The 15,618-nt window shown below is 44.4% G+C and overlaps 1 protein-coding gene across 16 annotated transcripts in view; it reads left to right on the top strand.

Annotated features, from left to right (window-relative positions):
• The first annotated feature begins 361 nt into the window (after positions 1-361).
• The window catches only part of PRR5 (proline rich 5), a 93,681-nt gene continuing 78,424 nt past the window's right edge, over positions 362-15,618 (top strand). For 9 of the 16 annotated variants that reach the window (XM_072876085.1, XM_072876045.1, XM_072876110.1 and 6 more), the window contains exons 1-2: positions 400-545; positions 1,013-1,095. The gene's annotated coding sequence lies outside the window, so the exon portion shown is untranslated. Of the gene's footprint in view, positions 546-1,012; positions 1,096-15,618 lie in introns of all 16 variants that reach the window. The other 7 variants (XM_072876052.1, XM_072876076.1, XM_072876136.1 and 4 more) reach the window with 5 other exon arrangements.

Genomic DNA, 15,618 nt, shown 5'->3' on the forward strand with positions numbered 1-15,618 from the left:
TCCGGCTTGGCGAGAGGCCGCGGGGGCCGAGCCCGACCCGGCGCCGAGGGACCCCGCCGCGGAAGGGGCTTCCGTCTGTCCGTCCGTCCGTCCGTCCGTCCATCCCCGGGCGGGGAGGGGGCTGCGGAGCCGGGCCGGGGACAGAGACACAGAGGCGGAGCCGCAGCGGGGACGAGGGCTCGGGGCTCCCCGCCGATCCGCGGCCGGGGTGGGGCTTGGTGGATTTGGGGTTTTTGAGGTTTTGTTTTCCTCTCGACTCCCCCCCCCCCGGCGGCGAGGCGCGCGCCGCGCCCCCCCGCCCCCGCCCCGGCTCCCTCCGCCCCCCCCCGCCCCGCCCCGCCCCGCCCCGCCCCCGCCCTGCCGGCGCGGCTCCCTCGGCCGCGCATTGTGCATCGCGCCGCGGCCCGGGCGGCGTCGCCGGCACCGGCCGCTCTCCGCTGCGGGGCCGCCGGACCTCCCCCCCCCCCACACACCCCACGGACCGGGCCGGGCCGGGCCGGGCCTCCGGGTCCTTCCCCCGGCGGCGCCGGTTGGGGTCGCGCACGGTGAGTGGGGGGCGGCGGAGCCGGCACCTCCGGCGGCGCGGTCTGGGGGGGACCGGGCGCTGCCGCCGCCGGGTCTGTGCCCAGCCCGGAAAATTGGGGAAGGGAAAGTGGGTCTGTCCTCGTCCCGCCGCCCCGCGGGGGACACGGCGCCTGCGGGGGGGTGCGGCGTGTCCGCTGGCAGCTGGCGGCTTGGGGAGCAGCTCCGGGGCCCCTCTTGCCACCCAGGGGCCGTGCGGCCGTGGGAGGTCGGGGGTCTCTAGTGAGATAGCCCAGCCTGCGGAGGAGCGGTCTCCGTGGCCTGAGGGGGACTCCCGGCTTTGTTTATTCCTGTGAAGTGCGATAAAATACAGCCCTCGTAGCCGTTTAGTTGATTTCTGCTCATTCTAGACCTCGGGCTCGCAGTTTTTGCACACTACGTGAATGTTAAATTAGTATTTGTGCAGACACTCATCTCCTTTCTTTTACAGTCTGAAATAGCTCTCTCAGGTAACTGGAGTTGACTCTAAATGTGATTCCTGTGGGTTGACTGCTGTAAGCCTTATTCACGCAAGTAAGATCTATATGCATGAGAGATTTTTTTTTTCAGAATGATTTTGCATGTTTCCACCCTGAAGTGTATAATCTCTGATAGCTTTTGCAGAAGATGGGCTTGTCCCTTTCAATTTTTGTGTGTGTGCAGTCGCTGTTAATTTTGGCAGCTGAAAAGTGATCGTTGGTAAAGGTCCGGTGTCTTCGTTTTCTTCAAGAATACATTAAGTTGGATGTATGCCGATGTTTTAATATTGTAGAAGCAACAAGAGAGACAGCCTTAGAAAAAGAATCGAGGAAATGATTTAGCTTTTCTAATGTTCATCATTTCCAGCCAGCATACTTTTAAGCATTTCGTTTTAAATTGCAGGAGACAATCTGTTTTTGCATTTACGAGCATGTTGATTAATAATGGAAAGATAGGTCTAAACCTAAATTTTGGTGCTTCATTGAAAATAAATGCTTTTCATTTCTTCCGTCTCACATACCTATTTGCTTTTAGGAAAGAGTAATAGTAGGTGGTGATTAGGCAGCTTTCTTATAGTTCGAATAAAAGGAATAGTTCAGTATAGGCCGCCTATAGAATCATGGGCACGCTTGGCATTTGGTGCGTAGCTGGATGTGGAGCTGTGGTGCTGCCTAGCAAAACTCTTCTTTGTTCAAAACTTCTCCTGTAGCCAAAGAATAGCATATCTAAAACTTAGTTCTGGGAGTCAGATGAATAAATACTGCATGTAACTCTAGTTTTTCTATGGTAGTCTATTAATATGTGACTTACTATGAAGCATGTATTCGTATTTATAATATACACCATTGATTGAATGACTTAATGCTTCATCTTTCTTTTTCTTATTAGTAGTCTAATTAGGGGAAGACTCTGGAAGGAGTATGGAATTAAGACATTTTCCCAGTGGATATGCAGTAAAAAAGACACTGCAAAGCAGACGGTGTAAGAGGAATTTCCAGAAGTACTCATCATCCAAGACAGAGCCAGATTTTGAACACTTCTAGGCTTGTGTTTAGGCTCCAGAGTAAATTTCTAGATTTTCAGTTTGTTCTTGTTAGTTCTCAGACTTTTGTATCCAAAGTTCTTTGGGGGACCGTGAGGGAAATGTATCTGTGCAAGCCAAGTTCTGAGTCGTTCAACACTTAAGAAAATCAAGTCCTGACCACTTCAAAAAATCTGATCCCTGGGTTACAGTCATACCTTCCCCCATTTCCATTCTAGAGGCGTTTCCTTTTAATTTTTATGGCACATAGAATTATAGTTGTAAAATGTAGCCACAATAAAGCAAGCCAGTAAAATTACTTCAATTTTTTTTTTTAATGTACAAGCCAGGGGGGATTAATGAACAGCTCCGTAAATACACATGATAAAATGCAAGATCGGTAATAGACCTGTAAGTGACACTTAATCTTTGAACAAAAATAATAGGTAATGGCTAAAAATAGTATTTCCCGTCTCAACAATAGAGTTAAATATTGTAATGGATATTAACTGCAACAAGGTAGATTGGTCCAGGGCTGGAGGCTCTGACCATTCGTACCGGCTGACCTTCTGGTCTCCTTCTTTGTTTTCCTTTAAAGTATCGCTCTTGCGTGTGTGTTATAAACCACAAAAGCAAATCAAAAAGCTGTTCTTTAAAGGGAAAATGAGAGCTTTTTTGCCGCACAATAGTGGCACTATAATTTCTGGAATGTATTCTGATCTCGCGTAGCTCATCGCAAACTGCTGAGCTATGTTGAGGTTGTGCCTAGATTTACACAAGTGGTTGGTCCCACACATGGGCAAGATTGTCCTTGCGCCAGAAAGAAAGTGCTTAGGTCAGGTTCTGACCAGTGTTTGAAGTGTTTCAACATCACTGCTAGAAAAATGCCTTTGTATTAAGGTCAATGAAAAATTTGCCTTTCCAATAGCCCCGGCTGCAGCCTCTCAAGGAACTGTTGAATTATGATAGCTGGTAATTATCTGCCCACATCTGTGGCCTGGGACTCATTGACACTGAGCACAAAGAAGAGAAGAAAATGACAAATGCTTGTCCAGAAGCACGTCCTCTCAGTGGCATTTGCTTTCCCCCTGGTTTCTTAGGATAAGACTGGCGAGTTTGGGGTGTGGAGAAAACAGTGATTAATTAGCTAGTGCATATCTCACCCTTGGAAGATGGAAAATACTGTATGGGGATGATTTGAGTTAAGTACTGTTATTCTCTGCTATTAAAGAAATTGCTTTCTTGCTCTACATCTCAAGTTGGAGTCGCAGGTAATTTTAAAGCATTGTTTAAACTGTGGTTTAGGTCTGTTGAAGCAGAAAGGCCAGGGAAAGTCTTTCAACAGGAAAAATAATAGGTAAAGATTTTGTTGTTTAAGCCTTTTTCTTAGTAGCTGCAAAAGCTGCGTATATGGCACGGAGGAAAAGGGAGTGAAATGGAGCCAAGCGTGGAGCTGTGGTGTGAGGTAAAATTCTGATATTGTTCTCTCATGCCAGCCCACAAATACATTTGCATTTAAAATTTCTAGGCAAGCCACACTGTAGGACCGGTGCAGAATGCTAAATGAAACCTGACAGCTAACTTGGAAAACACCACATAACGATGTCGGGCATTCCCTCGCTCGGACAATTGAGTTGAAGATTGTTTCTTGTAATGATTATGGATCCGAAACAAAGACAGGTGCAGGAAAAAAAAGGGGACATCAGTTTTATTCTGAGCTATTTTCACTTGAAAGATACTTACTTTCTGTCACATTACCCTGTGACTGCTGGAAGACTCAGAGGAACTGTAGACCCCAAGTCCCTTTCTGCCCATCAGATAGCCACAATATACACCTTTGTGTTGCTCGGGCTGAAATTCTTTCTGCTTGGGAGGCTGAGGAGTGGTTCAGGATGCAGTTGTGATCTGAAAGATATTGGGTATCACCAGGGAGGTACCCTTTATGCCACTTGTGCGAGTAGACAAAGCAGCAGCTCTTTCGGGGAACTCGGTGATGCATCTCCTGTACAAGAATAAAACGTATTTCTGCTCAGTGGTGGTGTGATGTAGATGCCAGGACGATGACAACTGAGGAAGGAACATGAAAGGCATCAGAGCTCGGTGGGTTTTACCTTTTCACGTGTAAAACGTGCGTGTCTGCAGTTATTGGCCATGAACGGGCCCTCTGCAGACAGACTGACGGCGCGGAACAATTTGAGGAGACTAAGGGATGGAAACAGGAATATAAAAGGAATGATAGGTTAACGTGTGTATAGGGTGTGAAAGAGCACACGCAAAGTCACAGGGCTGGAAGAAATCAAGGGCCTGTGGTCAGGGATGGCTCCTGCAGTGAAGCAGTAATACAAGGCAGCTCGGTTGTCTGTGATGTTCCAGTTATGAACGGAAGAATAACAGGCTTTACGTGTGCAGTGTGGATGCATCTGCCTCCCTGGCTTAAATATAGAACACCTGCCCTTTGAAAGTTTGAGAGGAAAGGGAAAGAGCTGATGAGGAGAGCAAAGGGACTGATTTCTGAGGAATGATTAAAAATGCTTACTATAGATAGATTATCTGAGAAGCAAAGATGCCAGCAATTTCAGGTGTGCGTGCTCAAGAGATAATCACTTAGCCTTTGCAAGAGGGTGCAACTAGACTTAGTGGGCTGCAAAAGAAGTAACTTAAACATCGAGAAAAGCTTTGTGATGGGATGAAACTAAATAATCTTCCATGAAAAATGCTGGCAGCGTTGTTGGTTGGGGTTTTTTAAAGCTCATAGAGAGCCCTGGAAAATGTTCTGCAGGGCTGGCAGCTCAGGGTCACATCTCTCCTGGCTGAACTGTGCCTGGGGATTAGGATGGAGGTTTTAGAAATGAGGCTCTTTAATTAGCAGGCCAACTCCAAGCAGAGGAGTCAACTTCTCAGCTCCCCTGTGTGGTCTGCTGGAAGGGACAGTCATTCTCTGCTAGCTTGGATTATATCCCTGTAGGGAGGGAGATGGACTGGATGAATTAATAGATCTTATTCTGTCTTTAGCTTATAGGAGCCCGTGATCCAGGAAATATATGAACGCTTATCTTGCTGGCGGCTGAAATGCATGCCGTTATTCTGTAAAAACAAATGCTATAGCATCTCATATGCCTTTCTGGTCACATGGCGAGGGAGGATGGGAGGAGGGATGTGATGGAAAACACTTTCATGTGGTGAGCACAGCAGGCCAGGCTAGAAATATTGCTCGGTTTACACTGACTCTGTTATTTTGTGTCCTTGGATCTATGTTGAATTCTCCTCTTGAGGAAAAGCTAGAAAGCAACAGGCTCAAAAGCTAGAAAGCAACAGGCTCGGGGTGTTTTCCTGCTTTAAGTTCCAACTGTTATCAGCAAAAAAAAAATCGGTATTCTTGGACAGTAGTTACCTCTTCCTTTGCTGGGTCCTGTAATAGACACAACATTGCGTACTTGCCGAAATGTGAAGAGCAATTTCAAAGGGGTGTGCAGCTCTGCTGAAGTCGTAGGCAATGCACAAAGAGATTAGAGGGGCTGAAGGACATGATCCAAAACGCACTGCAGTCAGGGGAGAGACTGCTGCTTTGGATCAGCTCCAGCAGTTCTTCAGTCCAAGATCTCATGTTTGCTTATGTTTGGATTTAATCAGTTTCTTTGGGATTAAGGTATTTTTTAGAATGTGGTTCCAAGAATATAAAGAGGTTGCAATTTTGAACTTCATTGGTTTTATGGCATTACTGTATACTAGTGATTATTGTCTTGTTCCTCTCTTCAGATATGAGGTGGGTCAGTTCATGAAAAGTCTGATTAAAGAGACCACTGAATAGTATGGTATATGATAGTACAATGATGGAACTCCCACGGGTGGTTTGATGTCTTAATATGTAATCTTTCCTCCACTGGATTTCTCGTTGTATCTCGGAATAAACCAGCGTTTATATAAATTAGACATGCTTTTACTGCAGAACAGGTGGAGTTATAAGTGCTCCAAGATGGTATGTTTTTACTAGATAAGGAGGAATATTTTTATTCTGATTCATAGTGGCTGCTTTAAATATTGGAGACAGTTTGACTGTCATCAGCATGAATGGTTTATTGGAGGGCAGGCAGGGAAAACATTGACAAACATTTACAACACTGGCTTAAGGATGACCCTCCTTTAATTAACTGTAACTTGAGTCCCAAAATTTCCTCATCTGATAACTTGGTACCAGGTTTTTACTTCCTGCATTGTCCATTTGAAGTGGAAAGTCAGGAGAAAAGAAACTATGAAATTTTGTTGTCTAGATTGCAGAGGAAATCAGAACGCTGAGAGAAGTTAAGCATTCTTCCAGAAAGTGCATTAACCCAGCTTGGATGTGCTCATCCAGCCCCTCTGTAAGCCAGTACCGCTGGTTTTCTTTTCACCACTATATTAATTTTGCTTTCTGTAAAATACTCTTCCAGGGCTCTCTCTGGGAAGAATGCAGGCCACTTCTCCTCCTTCAATTAACTACTTGTATCCTGATCTAGAGAAATACCAGCAAACTGGTTGAATGTGGTGATTTTCATTGATTCCAATGAGTAAATCAATTTCACATCCAATTGTCCCTGTAAGAGGAACATCCACTGCTGTGTGCATTAGTTCATAGGTATGACTTGAGTTTATAGTATCAATTACTTTTTTTAAGTACAGGCACAGAGAGTCTTGATTCACTCCTGGCTGCTCCACTGGTGGTTACCACGACTTTGTGGTCATGGTTTTGCTTGTTTGCTTTGCTGTTTTTTGTGGTGGTTTTTGTTGTTGTTTGGTTTGGTGGTTGTTTTTTTTTAATTTCTTTTAATTTTTGCTCTGGAGGACTAGGCAAAGGCCGCTGTCAGCAGGTTATCAGACTAAACAGATGATTGGGTTGGCTTGGCGTAACAAAACCTCTACTCCTAAATAAAGCATTGTTCTTGGTATAAATTATCCTGTAGTGTATCCTATCAGTGAGGTCTGAATCAGTCCAATTTAAAATGCCAGGAAAAAGACATTCTTGTGGTAATTCTGGCATCCCTGAAGATAGAAAGTATTGGAAAATTTGAGAGGGAGCTTGTTCCCATAAAATATCCAAGACAGTTTTGTATGACTGAGAAGCAGCTTGGAAAGTTCACATAAGAAGCCAGATGTTGGCCCAAATTTGTGAGATTTGCTTGCATGGATCAAATTTGGCATTACGGCATGCTTCCCAAATTAATTCTGTAATGTTTAATTCCAGCATGAGTCGATTTTCCATTTTATTCTGCATGACTTCTGTTCATTTATCATTATTAAACAATTTCCTGGGGATGCTCAGGCTTAAGTATGTGTTTGTATGACTACCAGAATTGCCTGTGGTTATATAGACAGGACAGAAAACCTTAATGGAGGTTAGAAGATAAATTTTTCCCATCTACAGCACTGTTAATACCTTGCTACAGTGATCAAGGATTTCTTAAAGTTTACCAGAAGATTTAATTTGAAGAATGGTTCCAGCCAGGAACAAGATGCAAGGTTTATGCTTAGCATACTCATGTACAGTAAATTCCTCTTTCTTTTGCTGTTTTTAGGATCAAGTTTTTTACATTGATAATACACCACAGGCATCATCCCTTTTTACTCTTTTGCTGGGAAAAGAGTATCCAAAAGAATATTTATTAGCTGATTTAAATTCAATTAACTTCATTTCCCTTTTGTGGAGTTTTTAGCAATGTTTAATGAGAGATGCAACTGAATTGCAGAACTGATACCTCCCCCTGAATACATTGAGGTCTTTCTTAAATTCTTGTGAAGGTTTATCGATCATTCAGATTTTAATCCTGGCCCTCATAATTATTTTTTAGCATATGGGAAGTCCTGTAGATGCTAATTCTGGTGGCCTTAGTCATGCTTATTTAACAAATAGTTCCAGTCCCCCATTTATCTGCCTTAGTATCTATTGTTTATTGGTGATTTTTTTTTTTCCCTGCCTTTAAATCCTTAGGTTGGGGAACTAAGACCACTCTGTGCTAGGCAGAAAGCAAACACAAAACAAAGTGCAGTCTCAGCCCTGTACATTAACACTTTATTTTTATGACTAAATGAGGGAGGTTCTTCTTAACTGATCTGCACTCAGACCTCTCCAGACTCTCAGTTGCCACTTTGCAGCATTTTGATATCGTAGAAAGCAGATCTCCAGCTTAGGGAAAACAAAAACTGAGCACCACTGTTGCAAAAACAAGCCTTGTGCTTGTTGGAAGCTGTAAAAATTTAAGTTTATGAAGCCTATCATCCGTGTGCTTAGGCAAAAATGTGATGCTCTTTCCTCTCTTCTTTGCCTTGCTTTTCCTCTCGTTCAAGCAAATGGGCTGATGAATGCTTAGGCAAAATGTGCCCCTCCTATTGTCTGTCTCGTTTGCTTGCATTCTTTCAACAGCTTCTCTATTCAGTGTTAAACAACAGGAGAAGAAAACCATTACTAAAAATGAAGATACTCTATTATCACATTATCTTGTGAAGAAGGATGTTCTGCTTCCCCCACAAATGGTCAAACTAGAGAGGTTCCTTGCAGGTCCTGAAATCTGTGATGACAAGAAGAACGATAAAAGCACACTGGAATTAAAAATCATTGCATTGCTGAGCACAAACTACTGTATGTGGAGCACTCTGTAACCTTTGAAGACTACAGTCTGGAGCATGATTTTGTAGGCAGCAGAGGTTCGGGGCAGAGCTTGGGGATGTCAGAGGGCAGTTAACTGAACTAGGCTCTTTTCTAAGCATTCCTTGTTTTTCCTTTAGTTTTCCATACAGGCGCTTATACATACACAGACGTATATAGATACACGTGCAGATGCATGATGTTTAACAGACCGAGCATAAAGGCTGACCCGCTGCTCTTAAAACAGAAGCCACTGCTCTGCACATTTTGCAATGTGTCGTGCCTAGTGCCCCGTGTAACCTTGTATGAGGCGTTACCTAGAATGCGACTCCTGGGAAGATACGCTGGGTAGCTACGTGATGCCTTTCTTGTATTGGTGCAGCTGGTGGAAAAAGCGTATGGGGCTCGCCATTCTTCTGATCCAGGAGAAGGCATGTCCAGACAGACTCCAGACGCCTTCTGTGTGGTGATCCCATCACCAGCAGGTGCTAGGAAGGATGGACGTGGTTTTACGCTGCTAGGACATACCCTTTTAAGGCTCCTTGCTTCATGCTTTCATAGGGAATGTGAGGAATGCTACGTAGCCATGAAGAATAATGAAACAGCTGATACATCCATTGGGATTCCTACTCTTTCAACCTGAGCTTTCCAAAGCTTGGTGAGATATATCTGGCAAAGTCCCGAAGAGCTCAGAATGGCTTTTTATCCACGAGTCCTACTGAGCAATATTTATTAACATGGAGCAGGATTCCCTGTGGTTTGATCTTTGGGTAGGACCCAACTCTCTACCACTGTATGATCCCATACAAAGTCTAGAGGCGTGTTGTGGTTTGGGATGGCCACAGTGATTAGGAGAACCCCTCCTGGAGGGGCATGGGGAGCTTAGGCAGCCATTGCTACTGATTTGGCTGGCCCCAGCACCTCTGTGCACACGTTCAGAGATCCCAGATATAAGCAAATAAAAGCCATTTGCTTAGGTTCCCCCCTGACTGCCTTTTCTTTTTTTAAAAAAAAAAATACAACTCCTGCATCTGCTGTGTTGCACAGTCTCCTGCCTGCCTCTACAAATGAGACAGTAATGGAGCAGATTTATTAAACTGATAGATTAAAGAACAGGAAGTAACAGTGGATTTAGTGGAATTTGAAGGCAGTTCTGACCTCTGAGGAACACAGCATGGCGTGCTGGAATAAAGCTGAAAGATGGTGCTGCCCTTGGTCAGGGTGCCCAAAGTCATGGGGAATTTGAGAGAGACTCACTTTGCTTATGTTTTAAAAACACTTTGTTGTTTTGCTTACTCCACAGCAAAGCCCCTATCTTCCTACCTTGGAAACAAAGTACAAAACCTTTAGCGTGCTAGTGATGCAGGTCCCTCTCAGACCAGATCTGAGTTTAGTTCTTAATTTGGTACATTTTTTGCTTACTGGGAGGAAGTCAAATGGGTTGTGGTGCTTTGGGTGGTGGCAGGAGGTGTCTGGGAATGGTGAGTCCGGCACTGTTGCAAACAAATCTCAGTGCTCGTGGCTTGCTTTGTAGCTGTCAAGCAGAGTGTGATGAGCCAGGGCTTATGCCGTTGTGTTACAGAGTTGGGCTCTGGGAGAGCGCTCGAGTAAGAAATCTAAGTGCAGGGTTTATGTGAACAAATGCAGAGAAGTCGAGTAATGCCAATGCCTTTAGAGTAATTAAAGGTATGGATTCATTTTGCATTGAGTTTTTAGGTATGAATCTGGTCTATAAGCAGCACCATGTGCCCTTTTCCTTGCAGCTTTCCCATGCAAACAGTACGATCTCATGCTGTAGCTGATGCCTGCAGCACTGACAGCCAAGTCTTGTGTGCTGTCCTATTTCCCATCCCTCCCTCTTCCCCACCCCTTCTGATTACTTTTCAGTTTCTTCTATTTAAGAACTGTAAATTACTACAGTAAAACTATTACTTTCTGGGGTTATGTTTATCTGTTGCTGATTTTACTGAACGGAGCTGTGCAACAGCCTAAAAGATAAGACCATGTGAGTTAGGATACAAGGTCATGTTGGGGGCTTTTAGTTTCTAGTAAGTGGAAGAGCAAATATTGCAAAGTTGAAGAAATACAGATTTACTGCAGCCTCTATGCACGGAATAACCTCAAGGGAGGATGCAGATTTGCCAGTTCTGCTGTACCTCAGTACACCTAAGTGAAAGGCAGTGCAGCTCCCTGGTACCTAAGTGGAAGATGGATGTTTGGCACAGCACTGCTTGATGCAGCTACGACCTTGTGCCTTGACCCAGCAAGGCTGTGCAGTGGGGGACAGTGGCAGCAGGGAACAAGGACAGAAGGGAAGTGACCTTCCAGTTTTCTCTCCTCCCTCCCAGGAAGACCTGGGCTATGTGAAGTCACCCTGAAGCTAAAGCAGTTTAAAAACGTGACCGAGCCAAGCCACCACCCTTGCCGGAGAGCAGAAATCTGGTCTTCATTTCAGTTAATTCTGGTTCAGCCACCAAAACCCCTTTGTATTTGTCCCTTAGGGTGATATTCCAGCTGTTTATCTTAAAGAGCCAGTCTGGCTAACGCCTTCTTGGGGGAAGAGCCTTCCTTTTATGGGGGATACCAAGCTTGGAGAGTCCTCTGGCTCCACAGAGGACATTTATGTTCAAATAGAAATAAGCAGAGCTTTTTCCTGAATCGAAAATCCCCATTTCTGCTGTGTTCGCCGGCTGACTGCTGCAGCGTCTTCTTTGCTGTGCTCTCGTGGCTCCCTGGCAGTGCTCTCTGCTGTTGCGTTGCATTGTATGTTTTCTGTTAACACAAAGGCATCTGTGTTAATCTCTCATTTTCCAGGCAATTTGGTGTTCTCTTCCAGCCTCTGGCCGCCTCCTTTTTCTCAGCTTTTTCCCAAGGTGGAAGGCAAATTTGGTAAAAATATGTGTAAGCGGGGATTGACCCAAGTTTTCAAGGCATTAAGACTACTGCAAAAGGAAACCAAATGGGCTTATGCCTGCCTTTATTTCTGTTTGATTTTTTTTTTTAATAATAGAAAGTCAGATTCAGCCCAGCCTCCATGACCATTAAGTCAGGCAAGGCAAGAGGGGCTCTTGCATTTCTTTCTTTAGCAAAACCTGTAGCCTTCTGGCCAAATCACACAACCTTAGAAAGGCAGCAAAGTATTTCAGCTCTTGAAGGCCTGCCTGCAGACTCCTCCATCATTGAAGAAAATGCACTTGTGGGGCTGTGGGGGAGGGAGTGTTCCCTTGTCTTTGATTTTGGTTTTCACTTTTGAGGGTTATTTTTGTTCATGTATTTTTTTTCACTTCCTTGAGCGTCACTATCATATCAGAAACTAACTTTTTAGAGTATCTTTCTTCTCCTGCCCTTCAGTTAACAGATGAGAGCTACCAAACATCATCCCATGAATATTTCAGCAAAACCAAGACATTCCTGGTCTATATATAAGGTAAACAAACGGAAGGAAGAAGCAGGATTTTATAGCAATCATATAATATCAATAGTAGGCTTTCAACTTCTTCCGAGGCTTCGGAATTAATTTGGAGGCAGGGAAGTAATTTTTAAATTACCTTTAAATAGAGTGCTGAGGAGTAAAAAAAGCTGCGTTGACTCTGCACAGGGAATGGAGCAGCAACAACCTGGACCATCTTTCCTTGGGGACTGCTGCGTTAATAGTCGTCTCGGCGAACTCTTCAGTATTCAGAGTCGGATACCGGCTCAGTGTGAAACAAATGGAGTCCGCCAGCCTTTTGTGGCATCTTGTAAAGCCTTTTTCTCCCTCATCATTTGAAAATGAAGGGAAATAGGGAGGAATTTTTGGGTTTGTTTTTGAGTCATCTGGCTTGCTGCTATGAGATTATGTGGAAACGCTTTCGCTACTCTTTAGTTACCCATGAATGATTGTGACTAGAACATATCCCAAGAGAACATATGCTTCTGTTTTCGCTTATGCTTAATTATCTTTTTTTGTGCTGCCTTCCCACAGCACCTACCTCAGTCAGATTTTGGTCTGTGAGTCTATGACCAAGGCTCCACAGTTCGAGAATAATGCAGAAAAACCCAACAAATAATAATTCAAAATCCTTAAATACAGCTACTTTATGCTATTTTGTAGATGCTTAGAAGCCTGATCGATAAAGCTTGGAGGAAAAATCATCCAACTTGTAGTTAATTTTTATTGAGGTGCGATTGCCCTTGAAGCTTGGAGAGAGTTTTCCCGAATAAAAAGTCTGAGAAGCGATGCTTAGGCTTGTGCAGTCTCTCAGGCAGCTTTCAGGTTTGGGGTTTGCTTCTTGGGGGTTTCCCCATCTTCCTTCTCTTTGCATCTGAACCCTTGGCAGCTTTCCAGCATTGTTCTACGACCTGCTGTGAACGAGTGGAGGAGCGGTGCTCTCGCCGCTAATTCAGCAGAGATGGAGTGATAGCATTTGGTAAAGGTTAGAGACGCCGGCTGAGGATAGGTTCAGAGTCACCCACCAGGCCACGTGCCTTAGCTTGTGGTTCCTCCCTGTTGTACGTGCCTGTTTCTTGCTCAGAGAAGGTAAGCGTTACCAAAGCTGGCCATCAGTCTTCAGGATCTCTCTTCTGATTCACTTTTTTTTTTGGCGTATTTTTTTCTTTTTTTTTTGTTGCATAAGTGGAGTAACTGATGCTCCAGTGTAAATAGTGTGGCCCTGGCAAAAGCCTCTCTCTCTCCCTTCATTATAAATGCTATACAGATATTGTGTCTCTGTATAATGCAGAACAGGGACAAACAAGGCTCCAGGGAAATTCATCATCAAAGCTCTTACCAACCAGTATTGTCCACCAGCACAGATTCAACAAGCTCCAGAGTATGCCTTGATATCCAGATCCTTCCTTCTCTTTGGTTATCACCTAACTTTTGCTATTGTAATTTCATAAGATTTCCCAAAGTTTGGTTTCACGTGTAGCAAGATCTTCTGGTTGGGTTGTGCTGCTGGATCCGAAATCTAAACCATGTTGCCCTTCAACTACTTGTGATAGTGGATCTCCAGTGTTTCCTCTGTTTTCTTGGAAGCTTGAAAAGTCTCCAACTATATCATCTTTTGTTGAAGAAGCAGTTTTGTTCAGGTTTTAAATGCCTCCTCCTACTTGCATAGGGTTGTTACCTGCTTGTAAAAGGGTTGTGGAAATAGTGTTAAAGTTTGTGGGTTTGCGTTCTCCTTGCACCAGCAGAAAATGGCATTGAGGCTTTTGCTGGATGACTCAGATGAAGCACAGCGAAGACGCTGCGCTGCCATCCACTTTGCAAACGGCTGTTTCCAGTTAAAATACGGAGAGGCCCCCTTTGCCCCCTCTGATGCCCCCTGCCCCTCTGCCAGCAGTTAGTCTTGCATGTGTCTGCTTAGGAGAACAGGCTGTGTGAGCACTCCCTAACCCACTTCAGGCAAAATCAGAAACCTCAGGTTAAATTGCAAATGGGAGATGCTTAAATGAGGATGGCTGCCTTAGGGCTGGTGTGGCTGCTCCCTCTCTGCCCCAGGCAGGAGGGATCCCTGGACTGGTGACTGCTTTAACGCTCCCACTTGCATCCGCAAAGGGATCTGTTTGCACAGTGTGACAGTATCTAAGCAGAAGCTTAGGCTGATTTAAATAAATCCATTTAATACTAGTGCAGCAATTGTGTTTTGGCAGAACTAGAGTGTTCCTGTGAGCCTGGATAACATGTTAGTTTGCAAAATGTTCACCTTTAAATTGCCCAGTATTGTTTTTCTAGCAGCTCTTTTCCTCTCCTCTGCCCAGTGAGAGGCTAACACTTGGGGCTTTCATTTATGAATGGGTTTTTTGTCCGCATGTCTTGGTACATCCTCCCAAAGCTCACAGTGTGCTGTGCAGGTAGCAGGCTGCCTGTGGTCTCTCAGCAGGCGGTAACTCTTCCTTTGCTGGAAACAAACTCATCCATCCGTTCACACGTGAAAATCTCAACAGTCATGGAAATTTGAGTAGGAATGAGGACATGACAATGAAAGTCTCTCAGGACAACCTGGGAAATTAAAATGGGGAAGAGAAAGACACCACCACCCAGACTGAAAAGGGTCTTATTTTAAAAAGTTTAAAGTTATGTGGAACTTCAGCCAAGTTGGGAACCAGTTGCGTAGTCCAGGGTTACTCCTTGGTTTTACCAAGTGGAGGAGAATGGGGAAGAAGTGTTAGGTTTTTCTCTTTCTTGGTGAATCAGGGTTCCTTTTTTTTCTTTCTTGTTTTTGTAATAAGTATGTTTCTTTTCAGCTCAGGTGACACCAGTTTAGCACTCAAGATGGTCTTGAGGCTTTCATGGTTGTATGCTCACAACAGTGGCAGGTTGGGACAAAGCAGTGCCGTGATGGATGACAAAGTGACGTTGTACTCTGGCTGTAGAGTGACTGAAGGGAGACTCTTAGTGATACTGCTTCTGTTGCAGTTATTTGATCATGATTGTAATTCAGCAACTTACTAGCAGAACCATTGTATTAGACTTTACATAGTACATGGAAATAGACACTTAAAATGCATATATACACGCATGTATATGTACACACATTCTAAGTTAATAAAAAATAAGAGGTCTGGGTAGAACTCCTTGGAGTGAGAACATAGCTAGAGCTAGCACCAGTGAGGCTGCTACAGCCTCCTTCAGTCACCCGATAAACGCCCAGTGTCAACTGGCATGGTCCAAGTCTTAATGAACAAGTATATATTAGATTTTTCTCCGATTAAACTGCCAGCCATCCTGCAGCAATGCTTCCAAATCATGTTCTCAGCTGATAGGCTGGGTTTTCTTCCTTGATTTCTTTGCAGCTGGTGAGCCAAACCAGCATCACACCTGCCTGCCGTTCATCCGCCGGCTTTGCTGGTGCCAGACCAGCTGTGCAGCAGCAGTTACCATCTGTCTGGGGTGAGGACAGATTGCTAGTACAGAAGCTCAGGAAGTAATTAGAAGGCGAATTTAATTTGTTCTTCA

Source organism: Ciconia boyciana, chromosome 1 (assembly GCF_034638445.1).
Source record: "Ciconia boyciana chromosome 1, ASM3463844v1, whole genome shotgun sequence".
Classification (NCBI taxonomy): Eukaryota; Metazoa; Chordata; class Aves; order Ciconiiformes; family Ciconiidae; genus Ciconia; species Ciconia boyciana.